The sequence below is a fragment of the Stegodyphus dumicola genome, chromosome 1 (genome assembly GCF_044657685.1).
Source record: "Stegodyphus dumicola isolate Sdum_Otavi_A_Nest chromosome 1, ASM4465768v1".
Lineage (NCBI taxonomy): Eukaryota > Metazoa > Arthropoda > Arachnida > Araneae > Eresidae > Stegodyphus > Stegodyphus dumicola.
Window position 1 is genome coordinate 174,181,801 of NC_140768.1, and position 16,709 is coordinate 174,198,509.

Consider the following 16,709-nt stretch of genomic DNA (forward strand, 5'->3'; position numbering starts at 1 on the left):
TGGCAACAATTAAAAATGTGATTCGCCGTTTATAAAGAAATAACGCGAAATGCCAAAACGGAGTTAATAGCCCTTCTGCGCAAATTGCGCCTTTGGGCTTAAAAATAAATCTGGAAATCTAAAAGGTCCCATATTTTACATTACGTCCAGAGTAGCATTTTTTTAGTTTTGTGTTCTACCTTTACTTATGAAATACAGTACAAAGTCCGTAATCCGGACTCGTCAGGACTGCGGCTGTTCAGAATTAGGGTTTTTTCCGAATTATGGATCATCAATTTAAATCTGGTAAGATGGCATGCAAAATTAATACAATTAAAAATATGAAACCGTAATTTATGAAATAAAGAGCAATTATGATATAAAGGGTATCCAATTTTACAGAAAAAAAAAAAAAAAAAAGCTTAATATTTATTTGTTTACCTTATTAAACATTTCTTTCAACGCGCGCATGGGTAAAGCATACATTTACGCATAGTCGAAATTAGAAAATTGCAACCAGAAAACTATTTGATGTATAGTCGTGATATTTATAATGACGAGGAAATTTATTTAAATCATATCAAAGACGAAATACATTAAGAGCAAATACTACACTTAGGAATTATAAGCCGAATAAAATAAAAACATCTGCCCTGAAGATGAGGATAGTGCTGACAGATTAACTTCCAGTTCATTGCGCGCCGCGACGTTCCCACCCCCCCGCAGAGCAGCCTGAAATTGTACGCAAGTAATATCGTGCTAAGTAGAAAAAAATGCGGTTCATTTAGACAATGTCCGGACTTAAACGACACTTAAAACCTAGTGAATCGCTTTCCGAATATTTAATTGCCATGCGTGAAATAACCAATCGTGGTTCTGCGGATGATTCATCAATTTTTGATTATGTAATCAATGGGATACCCGATCAGAGTAGTAACAAAATTATTTTGAATGAGTGTAAAACTATTTCTGAATTCAAAGAGAAATTAAAAATTTATGAGAAAATTTGAGTTCCAGATACGAAGAATAAGGGTTATTTAAGTACTAACACACAAAATAAAGCACGCGCTATACCTAATAAGAGTAACGAACCAAGGTGTTATAACTGTGGAAATATAGGGCGCGAAATGTATGCGCATTCTTTAGGCGCATGCGTAAAGCATACAAAAAAAAAGTTTGTGGCTGTGAGGTCCGGATTATAGATGACTTAGGATAATGGACGTCCGGATTACGGACTTAGTACTGTATCATGTTCTTCGCACTTAAACTATAAAATTCAATTCAACAGCAATATTACAAAATATTTAAAAGAGCATATCTTTAGAATTTCCGTTACACAGTCTCGCATGCTGGAATTTTTTTTGTACGATGATGTCATTGCTCGCTTTGAAATCGTCTCAAAAATTGTTTAATGTTTGATAAAACACGAAATCTCAAAAACAAATGCCAAACTCAATTTGGGCTTTCTGAAGTCCATATTCGAGAGGAGGGCTACGTTATTCCAAATTTAATGTACTTAGGTACCGTTGTGTTTTCATTGTGGGAGAAACGTTTACGTTCATACAGATTCTTCATTATTGAAAGTGAACCGACGCAAAATGCCAAACCGAAATTAATAGCCCTTCTGGGCAAATTGCCCCTTTTGGTTAGAAAAAAAAGATTTAAAAAAAAAAAATAAAATAAATAAATAAATAATAAAAAAAAAAAATCTGAAATGTTTCAGATTTTAAATTACTTCCAAAGGGGCGTTTTTTAACATTTTGTGTGTTACCTTTCTTTATTAAATATCATGTTCCTCGCACTTAAACCATAAGATCCAGTGCAACAGCAATATCGCAAAATAGTTTTAAAACGAGCATATCTTTAGAATTTCCGATAGAGACTCACGCGCTGGAGATAAAAATGTTTTTTTCTGCACAACGTTGCCATTGCTCGCTTTGAAATCCTTGAGTTTGTTAATCAAAAATTCGTCAAAGTTTTAAAAAATAGGAAATCGATCATAAAACAAATTTCAAATTTCAAATTTGGGCTTCCACATGCCCATATTCGCAGTAGGGTTACGTCATTCAAAATTCGATGGTTCTGTGTACCGTTGTTTTATCACAATGCGAGAAATAGACATACATTTAAGCAGATTTTTCATTATTCAATTTCTTCAAATATAATGCAGGACTCTAACATTTGGTGGCAACAGTTTGCAAAGTGAAACGGACATTTATAGTGAACCAATACAAAATCACAAAACGAAAGCAGTATTACAAAAAAGGCAAAATACAAAACGAAAGTCTATTCAGGGACAAAGCCCGTTTGGACGTAAAAAAAAAAAAAAAAAAAAAAAAAATAGTGACTTTAGAATTATATCTTATATAACCAGCATTACTCTAGTTGTTTGGTACTTATTTGGTAACCAACGTACCTATTGCTCTTACTAGCAATACGATACGTATGTATAATACGATAATACGATATGTATACACGTATTTAATAACAATAATACGATATGTATGCAAAAATTAATTTAATATACAATATAATAAATTAATACGATATGTATTTAATATCATAACGATGTTGTAACTTATACTCTGAACTCCATATAGTATATTGCAATATAAAGATTTACAAGTTGTCCTTAAAGTATTATAAAATGTATGTATTATGCGTTATCTATTATCATGCTGCAAGCATATCTTCGTTTATTGTATTGTAAAGATGATCTATCTATGTACCATAAATTAATATATGTATCTCCTTCACAATCGTTTATTGTATTGTAAAGATGACCTTCATTATGTACTCATCATATCAGATAACAATAATGAAAATGGTTTATATAAAAAATGTTATTTTTGTTATTTAAATAGCTTTGTTAAACTAATGCAACGTATTTGATGTAATATGTATCTAATTCGTAGGTGTTTCAATAAGGTCTTCAGTGTAATGAAACCCTGAAAATCCTTACCTGCTATATGTTTTATTATTATTATCTAAGCAAGAGATGTCTTCGGTTAATGTATACTTTGTATACATGTATCAGCTGCAGTAACGAAAGATGTTCAGGTATATACTTATATTGTTCTAAAACTTTTTAGGGGAAAAATAGTGTGGCATCAATTTAAATCTTCTGAAATATAGCTGACAGGGTTTAACTGAACAAAATGAAATGAAAATCTATTTTATAAGAACTTATCTCTTTATATCAAGAAATCTTGAACTTGCAGTAACAAAAAACAATCTTTATTAGTAATGTTAGACACGAGTATTTAAAGGGAAAAAATATCAGAATGCTAGCGAAAATGATTGTAATGGACAGGTTATGAAAGTTGATGCGAAGAGGTCGTTGTACCCGCTTTCTTTCACTGCCAGATTTTATCTGTATTCAGGTATTACTGACTGGGTGTTCTGACACGGCATTGTCCCACGTAGTATTGCAAAAAACGTTGTCCGTTTATCTGAAAGAGTAAAATAAATTTAAAAACAAATTATCCTTATTTACTTATGCAGTAAAAAAGATATCTTAAATATAGAAATGATAAGAACTTCTATCAAAGTTAACACGGTTTCACAGTTTCGCTTTATTGCATAATGCTTTTCGAAGTGCTAAATATTGCTTTTCATGAAAGTTAAAAGTGGATATTTAGCATTACAATCTCACAGTCCTTTCCTCCTCACATTATTACAAGGTTTGAAATTAATGCTCCTATTGCTGAAGTGCAAAAAGCAAGTATTTGGAACAACTTATTAATCTTTGACTAGATACTAAGTCTTTTGTTAATAAGCATAAACTTCTTTTAAAGTCTGCGTGAAAGTATATATGACCAATGCCATAACCCGCCGTTTCATAATTTTCCTTTCTGTATTATCTACTTTTTCAGAGTGTTTCTATAAAGGATATGCTAGTTTCTAATAACTCTCGCTCATGAATTTAATAAAGAAGCTGATGGAAACAGTTCCGGAAGCAAAAACTCGAGAGAAAACAGTGTTACAATTTATTGCCACTAATGTGTTTTACGTAAAATTTTTATCGACTCAAATAAAGTATACTTCTCATATTTACTCAGGTGAAACAAAACATCGTGAAAGAATTTTATTATTAGGCCTGATAAAGAAGGAAAAGAGCTTTATATATCTCTGAAATAGGAGAAGACTCTGTCTTGACATATTAAAAGTTAAGTTAAAGGATATTAAAAGAAAATATTAATATAAAAATACGATTAAAAACAAATAATAAATACAGAACGAACAAAAAAAAAAATCTGAAAGGTTTCAGATTTTAAATTACGTCTAAAGGGGCGTTTTTAACGTTTTGTGTGTTACCTTTAATTATTAAATATCGTGCTCTTCGCACTTAAACCATAAAATTCAGTTCAACAGCAATATCGCAAAATAATTTTAAAATGAGCCTACCTTTAGAATTTCCGATACAAAGACTTACGGGCTGGAGATAAAAATGTTTTTCCCCCCGCAGAGTGTTGCCATTGCTCGCTTTTAAATCGTTGAGTTTGTTAATCAAAGCTTAAAAAATATGAAATCGATCACAAAACAAATTCCAAATTTCAAATTTGGGGTTTCAGATGCCCAAAACCACAGTAGGATTACGTCATTCAATATTGGATGGCTCTAGGTACCATTGTTTAATCACAATGCGAGAAACATACCTACATTTATGCAGATTCTTCATAATTTAATTTCTTCAAATAAAATACAGGGCGATAGTATTTGGTGGCAACGATTTGAAAACTTAAGTGATACACCGTTTATAGTGATTCGACGCAAAATCACAAAACGAAAACAACAGTCCTTCAGGGACAAAGTCCCATTAAACTAATAAATAAAACTGACATCACGACACCATTTTCTCTTACTTAGCATATTCTAGCATAAATTTATACACAGATTCTTCTTCTTTATTTTTGCCCTATATCTTTATTTTGCAATGTAAAAATGAACGCATTTTAAAAGTAGCTCCTTCTTATCTGAAACATGTTTAAATTTAAAATTATTTTATTTCCTTTCAGAACATAATGAGATTTTGTGAGTGCCATATGTTAAAGAAATTAAATCTTAGTACTTTGGTTTCATACATAACTCCCATTCATCGCGACACAACGGGCAGATTATTTATTAATATTCATCTTTAAATCAATCAGCGGGCTCCGGTGATTCTATTTTTTATAGAAATTCCAGCTGGAGTCCAAGATTGAGCTGGGGTTTTTAATTTGTCATTAATTTTATATAATTTATTAAAATTTTATTTATTTTTAGCATAATTGTACAGAAGAGCTATTAGTCTCTAAACGATATTTTGCGTCGACTCAATTTAAAAGTCCGAATCGCTTTTCAGATTGTTGCTACCAAATACTATCGCCCTGTATTTTATTTAAAGAAACTAAATTAGGAAGATTCTGCATTAATGTGTGTATGTTTCTCGCATTGGGAAAAATCAAAGGTACCTAGAGTCATCAAACTTTGAATAACATAGTTCTCCACCCGAACATGGGCACCTGGAAGTCCGAGTTTGGAATCTGTTTTATTTGTCTGCTTCATATTTAGTAAAACTTTAACGAATTTCTGATTAAAAATCTTGACAATTTCAAAGCGAGCAGTAGTAACACTATAAGAAATAAAACATTTTTATCTTCTGTCTATCGGAAATTCTAAAGATATGCTATTTTTAAATACTTTTAGCTCAATGTGGCGTTAGCCCAAATGCGCTTGAAAGATGTATGTGTCTGTAAATGAAAAAAAAAAAAAAAAAAAAAAAAAAAAAGAAGGGGGTCGTTTACGCGTAATATAAAATCTGAAAGCTTTCGGGTTTTTATAACTTTCTTAATTAATTGATTATTTACCTTTTATTTAATTATTAGTTATTCATTGTTCTGTTTTCTCTTTCTTGATTACCTTATGTAGGACTCCAAGACTTATCAACTTTATTAGAAGTATGACCATTAAGAACACGGTAAAATTTTCTTTTGAAATAAAAGCTCCCTTTGAAATATTATTTTGAATTAGAGTTTTTTTTAATATTTTGCATAAAAATACAGAATTTTTATGCAGTCTCATAATAATAATAATAATAATAACAATAACATTGCTTATATAAATTAAACTTGGATTTGTTAAATTTGACTAATGTAACTAGGTACACTTAATCTCCTTTTATAACTTGCTTATATTCAATAAATATGCATGCGGAAAAAGTGCTCAAAATAATCACTTTTACCATCGAAAGTCATCAAGAAAAGTCACATAAAGCGACCTGTTATCTCAACAGCTTTCTCAGACTATTTGACATATGACCCCGTTTCATCAAATGAATTTTTCTCAGGCTCCTCATTTGAATAAATACGTAATTTGTTGAAAAATTCAATTTGAAATGCATTTACGATACGATTTTCTGAACTTTTGAAGGGTAATAAAACTCTTAAAATTAAATTATTTGCAATTAACAAAAAATATTAAACGATATTAACTTACTACTAACTAATATTTTAAACTCGCGTCTTTTACGAGCTTCCTGACAGGTATATAATTTTATAAATTCGGTTATACATTTATTTCTACATTTATTTATTTTAGCTTTGAAATATTTCTGTCACCTGCAGTATGTAGTATTAAACAATGATCTGGTTAGTATCGCCATCTAGAAGCGAGAAAGTGAATTATTATAAGGCGTAATAATAAGCAGTAGCATTTTTCAGTTATACAATTTTCCGTTAGCACTTTGATTGCTCTATCATTAAGCATTTAATATTCTGTAACAAATTAAATTCGGATAAAAATATCAGTATTTTCATAAATATTATGTTAAAAGTACTTTACGAATTTAAAATTTCGTGCGTTTTTTAATGTATTAGATAAAATTTTAAGTATTCGTATGGAGAAACAAATATATAATATTAAAAATGTTATTAGTTAATTCTCAACCTAACCTGATTGCCATTCATAACTGACAAAATTTGGTAATTTAAATATTTTTTCTTATCAGTTCATTTTGGCAGTATAAAGGTTCGCTCTTAAAAACTGTGGCTCATTTGTCAGTTTCTCTGGCACGGTTTTTAACATTAATACAAGACACTGAAGACGAAAAAATGTTAAGAAATGACGAACTGCATAATAATAGTATTAAATAATATATTATCTTAGTAGTTTTGATTTTAATAAATGAGAGAAAAGAATAATTTGAATTTAAAAACCGAGAAAAAATTTTTCTCTTAGAGAGCAAAATTGTTGCACTCAAGTAGAACGTTGGAGTAGCTTGAAAAAGAGAGACAAATCGAAGTCTTTTCTAAAATGAGGAGTGTAAAAGGGTACATTTTTACAAAGAAACTCAATACAACATTAAAGTTTGCTTAATTTAAAAAAGCTTTTTTGTGTTATTTATACGTAGCGCTAATCTTGCTTAGAGAAAATTTATTATCCAGAAGTGCACAACGTGCACTGAGCACTCGAAAGCTAAACATTTTGGTGATTTTTACACGTCCAGAAGATGACATGCTAAATGTCACCACTAGCATAACTCTCTAAAGACATGGTGTAACTGAGCCTGTCACCAATAGCATAGTCATTTAAATACTTTTCGCAATTTAGCATGCCATTGAGTCAAAATCTAAACACTTGGTCTAAACACTTGACTTGCATTTAAACACTTGGTATTTAGTCATGTAGAAACGTTTTCCCCTAAGTGGAAGTCAGAGAGAGAGAGAGATGAGGCAGGGGAGGACTTGGCAAAAATAAGTTTAAATGGAGGAAGCGAAACGTCGCCGTTATTTGCCATTGTTGGAATTACAAATAGTAACATTTGCACTTATTTCTGAGAAACAAATTATCCGTCTCTTAAGAATTCGGTTACTTTAACCGCGGATTGTTTTTAGCAGCTCATTTATAGTAACAGATTATTTTTTAAAGTATATTAAAAATTTCTCGAGAACTATAAAGTAAATTTTCTTTCACTTTTTTTAAAAAATTCTATTCAATAAAAGTCAGTTTGATGTTAAACAGTGTAAAATAAATCTTAATTTTCATAAAAAAGAAAACCTTTTGATTCCCCTAATTTTTTTCCCGTCTGTTTTAGCAAAGAAAATCTTAAAAAATTGTACTGAAAAATATAAAAGTATTTGAACTAATTTAATTTTGTTCAAGCACATATGTTTCGTTTCAGAAAATATTTAAAATATATAATAAGTAATTTAGTGTAATTGGTGCACTGATAACAAGCCTTAACAAATTGTGAATATATATATATCTATATATATATTCATGCATAAGGTATACTGCAATACTGCAGTGTTATTCTGGGGCTCAGCAGCACTTCGAGAGCAAATACAGAGTTCCTTACGGGGCCTTAGAAAAATGGTATATGAAATGTGCCCCTCGTAGGTCTCGGATGGTGAACACTAGATATACAAAGATGACAAGTCATTTAAAATTTTTAGGTACTTATTTTAAACATTATTTTTCGTTAAGTTTTGGTAGACCGCACAAGTAAAATTTATTTTATGAAAATATATAGTTTTATGAAAGTTTTTTTTTTTTTTTTTTTTGTTATTTTAAACGTGTTCTGTCACTTTAGCAAAATTTCTGAGAAGGAATTTCAGAAAATTACATTAAAAGAATTCGAAGCTCATTATACAGCTCTGAAAAACGTCAATTTTTTAGTATAAACCTGTGCAATTAAAAATTTAGTAACGAAATATATAGCAAATATCATACTTGAAACAAAGATTTCATATTCTTGCACAATAAATGACCCATACGACAGCTTAAAATTATTGCATAAACTTCTTAAATTTAATTATTATATTATTATAGTAAGTCTGCTGTTTATTTTATTTTCTCTGTTAAAATGTGCTTTTTAGGTGGTAAGATGAATAGTAATAAATACGATATAAAAATGCAATGAACCTTTCGCCTAATGATGCAGTTATTTAACGTTACCTGTTTGTTCTCCTTATTTTTTATTTAGTTTTTCATTTTATCAAATAATTTACTGTCAGATAACCACCATACTCAATATTTCAACATAAGATACTTTATTACTTATTTTTTTTATGTATTTAAGGAATGTGTAGTCTTCATTAAATATGCATCAAGTTCGAATTCTCTTGCGTGAAGATATTCCTTATGAATATAAAATTTGTTACTTTTCAGATAGAAAAGTACAAATTAAATATTGTGCTAATTGTGTGTAAATATATATATACAACTAAATTAAATAGTGTGCCATTTATTAATATTTATTGGCCTTCAATAAGTCTTTTTTTCGTAACAGTAAACTGTAAAAGATTTTAAGGAAATACGATAATGAGTTAAATGAATAATACCATATTTGATTGCACGTAATTAAGGCATTAATTATCAGATTCGGATTTGTAGGGTTCTACATTCCGATTTTGAATGGCTTTGCCTTACAAAGATGAGCCTCAGAATCATTAGTAAATTAATAAAATAATAATAATAATAATAATAAATCTGAAAGCATTAAGATTTTATATTACCCCCAACGGGGGCGTTTTTTTCTTAACGTTTTGTGTGTTACTTTTATTTATTAAATATCATGTTCTTCGCACTTAAACCATAAAATTCAATTCAACAGCAGTATCGCCAAATAATTTTAAATTGAGCATAACTTTAGAATTTTCGATACGCAGTCTCGCGCGCTGGAGATAATTTTTTTCCCCCGTACAGTGTTGTCATTGCTCGCTTTGAAATCGTTGAGTTTCTTAATCAAAAAATTCGTTAAAGTTTTACAAAATATGAAATAGATAATAAAACAAATTCCAAGTTATGACATCCAGATCCCCATATTCTAGTGGGGGACAACTTATTGAAAATTTGATGTCTCAAGACGCCGTTGTCTTTTGGCAACGCGAGAAACATACATACATACATTCATGCAGATTCTTCGTTTTTGAATTTCTTTTAATGTAATGCCCATCTTGGGGCCACTAATCTGAAAAGTGAACCGCCATTTATAATGAACCAACTCAAAATGCCAAAACGAAATTAATAGCCCTTGGCACAGAGTAGACAGAGTAGGTTTTATTATTAGTCCTTTGGGCTAATAATAAAACCTTTCTCTGTGTCTTAATGTTAGCAACCCTCGCATAGCCGCTATTGTTAATTGTAATGAATGCTACTGTATAATGCTTATGCTGATTAGCCAGTCTTTGGATAATTAATGCCATAAATATATTAATGTATTACAGTAAAATTTATTTAAAGATTAACCCTCATTTCATTTCATTGCTTGAAAACTTACCATTATCCTGTCGTCAACGGCTATCGTCCCTTTTGGTAGATTTTAATTTAGGGTATATAGTGCACAGGAGCTGCTCCAGGTGCAGCAACGTACTTGTAAGGGGATTGAGGGTAGTAGTAACTGCCGTACGAGTAGGAGTAGGAACTAACTGGCTTGTAGTAACTTGGTGGGTAGTAGTAGTGAGCATAAGGGTAATAGTAACCAGGATACGGGATAACTGGAACGTTCACTTCCTTCTTTTCACCTTCCTCGGCCAATGTGTAGCTCATGGCCAGTGCAAAAATGGAAAAGAGGGCCTGTAACATTTGAGGAAGAAACATTTTAACAATAAAAAGTCGCTTTTGCAAAGCGATGTAGAGTGTACAATAAAGCAATACATATTAATATCTAAGCAACAGATTTAAAACGTAAATTGTATAATACTCCAAGAAGTCACAAATTTTAAGATTTGAAAGTATTTTTATAGAATCTTTGGGAAAAAAATCATTTTTATGGAATCAAAAGCTTGTATGCTTCATTACCAGAAAACAATTCCTTCAGTGCTTGATTGTTACGCTGAATGCTGAAACGCTGCAACAGAAGTTGCATTCTCTGGAAACACCACTGTGTAACATTTATTAGGCTTATTTCTTTTATTTGCAACACATTTAGTTATTCGACACAAATGCCTCTGGTCTTTGACATCTAAATTTTTTCATGCCATAATAACGGAAGTTCCTTACAACAGAACGTCGATTACTCTATCGATAAATCAAAATTTTGGTAACTCAAAGTTGATGCTGAAGTGTAGAACCGAAATTAATATCACTTTTTATTAAAAAAATGATTTTTGATTTTTCAAATCTTTTCTGTTCTTCTTTCGGCTTTAGACTATTGAAGTTCCAGTGTAATTTTGAGATTAAAAGAATGAGTCAGAAATTTACAGACTCTTTCTCAAACGAAGATTTTTAATGTCTCTTAACATTTTATTTATTCACATCCAAATGCAGAATATGCAGCTGTTAACATTACAGCAAGATACCTGCAGAATGTTAATTCAAGATATCTGCAGAATGTAATTGTTAACATGACATTCTGAAGGTATCTTGAATTTTACATTGCCCACAGGAAGGCAAGACATTTTCACAACTATGACAGCGTTTTACAGATAAATTAATTATTAATGTAACACCTATATATAAAAATATTTTTGCATTAATAAACATATTAATTAAAGTCTTATGTTTTTTCCATTACCTCGTAGAGACTATTTAGACTTTTTGGATCACGAAATATGATAAATCAACTGTGCTTTCACTGGGCTCGAGCCACTGATCTTCCAGGTGTTATTTAGATGTATTAACATTTTACATTTTGGCAACTAGCGTAGGAATATGCAATGATTACTGGCATTCTGTCTTTTAACATTTTACTGCGCGTACGATATAACAGTCAGGAAGTACTGAATTTGTAATATATTTATTTCCTTTCTTTGAACGTAGTTTCGTACATTCAGATTTAGTACGTTGACTAATATTTAAAAAAAATTTAATTTAATTCTAAATTAAAATAAATAGATCTCTTTATTTACATGCACATTTGTTAATTTCAGTTATTATTATTAATTTTTTCTATCAGTTTTGCCCTTTTCTTCTCTACATGCGAAAGCAAGAAAATGTAAGAAATTTTTGATCCTTAATGGCTGAAAAATGTAGAAAGAAAAAGATGAAAATGGCCAAAAAAAAAAAAAAAAAAAAAAGAAACCCGGAAATTGTAGTTAATGGAAAGAAATGGGAATATTATGTAAAATCATAGCTTTTGGTTAGAGAAAGACCAAAATTTCACAACAGCATTATTTTGTTTTCTCTCCTCGTTTTTTTTTTTTTTTTTTTTTTTTTTTTTTTTTTTTTTTTTTTCTAGAAGGATTTTAAAATTTCTGAGTTATATTTTCAGGGCCATAGGATAGTAATCACTGCATAACGTTGATGGGCATTTTCCCCACCAAAGTCTGAATTGTAAAAGCTGCTGAAAGCTGGTAGTTCGGCCTGAGCTTCAAGTCCCCGCGAGGACGGGCTGGCTTCATGAGCGTTATTGTGCCTTTCCCCATGTGTAACATGTATATCAGCCAGCTTCTCATTACAAGAACTCCAAGATGCATCTCTTCTTGTACTGTAGTGCCTAAAGACGGAGCACTTGATTAATTAACAAACTAACTAAAAATAAAACGGAGTATTAACATTTTAAAAAATTCTTCCAAAAATAAATTTGAAAAATTCATTGTGATTTTGGGATCTGTTCCTTAATAAAAAGCTACAATTTTACACAATTTTATTTTTTGCATTAATAGAAATTGCCATTACTTAATTTTTTTTTTCCATTTTGTCTTTTGGCCTCTAGGTTTTCTAGCAATGAAGGATAAAATTTTTCTCTTACAGTTAAATTGCTTTATCACTTTTATTTGTAGCAGCGTTATGCTCACAATTAAGGAGATTTATTTTCATTTTTGAATATTTTTTATGTATATATAAATTAGAGGGAAAAAGACTCAGCATGAAAGTTATTACTAGTAAAATTTCACATATTTCGTTGTTATTTAACTTAACTATTCAAAGTCATTCTGTATCAGACTTAACTATCGTAATATTTGCTATTAGTATCACACGCTGCTATTTATTACAGACTCCTGCATAGCCAACTAAGGTCTGTATTAGTTTTGGGTTATAAATTGTGAAAAGAAGTGGGAAAACATACAAGAGAAAATTGAAAATAAGGATGATTGATTCATATATTCTTGAAGTTCCTTACATTTATTTCTCTTTTCTTTTGAAAATTAAGTGTTAGAAAGCATGCGATAATTTTGGATTCTCAAATTTCTCACTTTGATTAACTTTTAGATATCATGAAAGAAACCTCATCAAGATGTACTTTATTTTTCGTGCTTGGATTTCAAAACAGAAACTGCTGTAACCTGACGGAAATATTTGTTGCAAGCCTCCTGCAGGAAAGTTCCATTGGAATAAATGAATGCCTGTCTTGAACAAGAGGTCTTTCTTTATTTAATATTCGCATAAATATTTTCTGAGAAAAATGTGTGATAAAATAATATATAAAAACTTCGTTTTCAAACATTTAGCTTAACTATTTTGAATGGCTAATTTTAAACATAAGATTTTATGTCCTAGTCTTAAACCTTTGAGGAATAATTTTTAAATAGTACGCTTAAATGCAATTGCTTAGCTTAAAGTTTTATAAATATTAAATTAAAATCTGTATACCAAGAGCATTTGCATGTCTTTAATCTTATTATTTCTGTACATTTATTTTAGCATACTAAATGTTTAATAATAATTTGTTTCAAAGTTTTATACTAAATTCTAAAATTTTGAGACAGCAAAAGTTTAATTTTTTAACTTTACGTTTTGAAATGTACACGAGTAGTACATTAGGTGAAGAGTAATAATAGCTTCCTCTCATTATTACTATTCAATATATATATTGATAATTTATCAATATTGGTAATATATAAACTGATAAATTATCAATATTGTACCTTGGCGTATACAATATTCATAATGTATCATGAAATATTGATAATTTATCAATTTTTCTGCCTTTCTAATAGTTTTCATACATGCATGCGTACCATACATGCATGCGTTCCATACGTACAAATGAAGAAAAAATATTATGTATATAAACTTAGATTTAAGAAGATATTTTTGACATTACTTTTAGACATGTACGTAAGGAGATGAAGTGTAAAATATGGCTTCCTCTTATTATTACTATTAGTGATAATATTTATAATTTGAAGATACTTTTCTAACAGTTTCCTTGCATGCATGTAGGTACAAATGAAAGAAATTTTATTATGTTCATAAAGTTAGACATAAGAAAGTAGGTACACACAGACTGCTAATTGCAATTAGGTATGTAGTCTTATATCGTATACTACGGTACTTATAAAATGTGCGTAATCTTACAGTACGTGTGACATAGATACTTCATTCACATGCTTGGAGATTTGAAGAGTTAGAATGCTAATCAATAACTTTCCTAACTTTAAGATTTTTAACATGCAGCATGAATTTCAGAATAATATGTATAGAAGAACTGTCCAGGATAATAAATGATGGATATTTAAAAATATATTTCTAATAACTGGTAATTCATAAACTATAATTATCTTCTTAATTCCTGTATTGAATAATTATCGATAATTATTATTAATAAAAGCTTTTAAATTACTAAAAGTTCTCATTTTTTGTTGCAGTATAAAGTTTGATCAATAAAGTAATAAATTTATCTTTCGGCTTCATAAAATACTTCTATTACTGGATATGTTGGAAATTACAAATAAATCGAATGAGGTGAATTCACCACCAAATTTTACGGTATATCAACATATTTCGGGAAACTAACAGGAAAACGTTTTTCTTATTAGACAACATATGATGAAATGTAAAGCCAGATAAAGCAAAAAAGTGTAAGTTTCTTTAGCTTCATATACCTACGAACTCTAAAATGGCAGGGATTAGTTACTGTTCATTAATAATCTATTTAACAGCTGTAGATTTTGAGTATAAAAGTCGTAAAACTTGCTTTTTGAAGTATATTTGACTCTGGTCAATAATCATGTTAACTGATTATTTTGCTTATTCATTCGGTACTATTCTCTTGCAATTTTTTAGTATAATTTAAAAAACTATAAAATCTATTTGATTTGAGTTCTTACGATTACAATTTAGATTTTAAAATTTTACTTACCAAAGTCTTCATTTTGTTTTTCAAAGCAGCTGAGCAATCGTCTGTCGAGGCAGAAATAATTTCACCGGGGATGCAGACATCTTATATAGGGATGACTATAATTTTTTCAGAAATGAATAAAGAAATGAAAAAAAAATCTTTCAAAGCCCCTAATAGAACCTGATTGGAGAAGCACTGGATAAAATATTAGATAAAAAAATTACTGGTTTCTCAACCTGTGCTTTCAGTGAGAGGCAAAGTGGCGTATGAGAAGTCAGGTAAGACGAACGCTTGTTTTGAAGGAATCATCTATAGATCAATTTTGAAATCGCCTAATTACTACCTTAGTAATAAAGAAACCGAAACATTGGAACTAGATTAATATTCTGAAATTTGACGAATAAAAATGCTCTTAAATATTCGTTACATACACACGTCTTGTAATGATACTAGGCAATAACTATAATAAAAAGAGGAATTCTAAGTATGTATTTCAGTACGAAGGTCAGCTAATTTGAATCTTCCAAATTTATTAAGGTTATTCATGTTTTGCTTTTTTTTTCCAAATAACAAAGTTACCTTATGTATTATTTCATGTGTTGTGTTATACGTATCGAATGAAATCAATCGAATTACGAGTAAAAAAAACTTCATTTGCTTAAATTAATCACGTCTGAAAGAGTTAATCTTCAATATACTGCAATCTCACCCATGTTCATTTTTAATTACGTATTTTACTTGTACTCTAAAAAAGTGTGGAGTCAGTGGTTTAGAATAAAACAATTAGAATGGATGAAGGGTAACTTTGTAACTATTTTTTTGTGATTATCAAATTAGTATTAGGATCAAGAATAATTGAATTTATTTAAAAGCGATGTATGAAGATTATACATACAACATCCTTTGATTAAGAACCATAGTCTTGAGGTGACTGCAATACTTGAGTTCCACCAGCTGGCCGAGCACACAAGCCCACTGAATACTGATGATTCATCCCAAGTTCGAATCCCAACGAATGGAGCAACAACACAGACTTTTTTATAGTTTTCACCAAGTGCAAAGTTAACAAGAGATAGTTTTATTTAGAAAGTTCTTTACGGAAAGGTCCCTGTCCTAGGCAGATAGCTTTCGTGTCATTTGTCAGTAATCTGGAGCAAAATCAGTATCTGAACAAAGTGTGTTGTTTATTAATGTTCCAGTCATCTAACTCCCCAAAATTGAGTTTCCACCTGGCTACTAGGGTAGGATTAATCTTAATGGATTTTTGCTTTGCATGCTGAGGAAAAAAAACGGTTTTTGAGAGCATTTTTTGACATTGGTTTACTGCCAAATCATATTTCTTGAATATTTGTAACCTTTGTAACTTTGTTCGCTTAGTGCAGTGGTTGGCAAAGTGCGGCTCCAGAGCCGCATGTGGTTCTTTGGCTTCTTAAGTGCAGCTCTGGTACAAATATCCACGGAAGGCGCAATAATATTTTCATTTAAAAAAAAACGGGGTAAGAAAAAGATTACATGTTATTTTGATAAATTAAAATTCTTCTATAAATCGAGAACATGTATAATTTTTTGTTTGAGTAAAAAGATAGACAGGTAATTAAAATTTTATATTGTTGTAAGAATACTTAAATAACATCGAGTTTAATTTTATTAGTTTTCGTAAACGTAAACCACGTACAAGCTGCGCGTTCATGCTTTTTATAAAGTAGTGAAGGTACAAATTGGTATCACAGAGCAGCAGTTGCAG

General features: G+C 30.1%; 1 long non-coding RNA gene across 1 annotated transcript; it reads right to left on the bottom strand.

Annotated features, from left to right (window-relative positions):
• Window positions 1-3,194: 3,194 nt before the first annotated feature.
• Window positions 3,195-15,143, bottom strand: LOC118193586 (uncharacterized). The gene is made up of 3 exons (XR_004758949.2): window positions 14,987-15,143; window positions 10,241-10,536; window positions 3,195-3,431 (listed from the first exon to the last, which is right to left on the bottom strand). It is a non-coding gene; the product is annotated as an uncharacterized LOC118193586 (long non-coding RNA).
• Window positions 15,144-16,709: the final 1,566 nt, after the last annotated feature.